We start from the raw sequence: 807 nt of genomic DNA on the forward strand, positions 1-807 counted from the left end.
GACATTTTACATTATATTTCACTTTAGATCATCATTTTGGAGTAATTACCCAAAACTATAGCAGCCCACATCAAACTGACAGTCAAACTGGAGCTAATCAGTTCTGGTCCACAAAAAACGGTCACAAAGAAACACAGAGGCGGGCGATAATGTACAATTGAGTGCGCTAGCGGCGTGCGGCAACCGAGGCGACCCATATTCCGTGTAGCTCGCGGCCCCGAAGTCAACTCGTCCCCAGCCCCTGAGCCCCTCCGTCCCTAGTCACTTCGTCCTTGTCCCTAGGGTCAGTCCCTAAGCCACCCATGTCCCTGGCAACCCCCAAAGCCACTTGGTTCTTTTACGAATGTCGCCTTGTCCTTACTGTCTGTTCCACAGCCGCCTTGTCAGTCCCGTAAAAGCCACTGTCCCTTAGCCCCTAAGTCACCTCGTCCCTAGCTCCCAAAGCCACTTTTCCCGAGCCCCCAAGCCACCTCGTTCCAAACCCCGAAACCACCGTGCGCGACCCTGGCCCCTCGCCCTCATCCCTAATCTGGTTTACTTGTTAACAGCCCTTGACTCGTGTTCCTTCACCCCATAGTATACAAGTCTTTGTCAAAGGAATTCTGATTGCACGGTGTAAAGTGTGTTAAGTTATAGAGACTTTAGTATGTTAGTTTTTTTGGTGCATTGACATTATAATTATTTTTACTATTGTTGCTATTTCTTATGACAAAAAAAAATGTCATAAAAGTTTATTTACTTGTTTGTCCGCATTATTGTTATTTTCACTAACATATCTTTAATGAAGATAGAATTGCTGTTTTTACT

The 807-nt window shown here is 45.7% G+C and overlaps 1 protein-coding gene across 1 annotated transcript in view; it reads left to right on the plus strand.

The window, feature by feature from the left end:
* The window catches only part of LOC119585576, a gene marked incomplete in the record, with an annotated part of 25,697 nt that overhangs the window by 5,359 nt on the left and 19,531 nt on the right, over positions 1-807 (plus strand).

The sequence above is a fragment of the Penaeus monodon genome, chromosome 20 (genome assembly GCF_015228065.2).
Source record: "Penaeus monodon isolate SGIC_2016 chromosome 20, NSTDA_Pmon_1, whole genome shotgun sequence".
NCBI classification, from domain to species: domain Eukaryota; kingdom Metazoa; phylum Arthropoda; class Malacostraca; order Decapoda; family Penaeidae; genus Penaeus; species Penaeus monodon.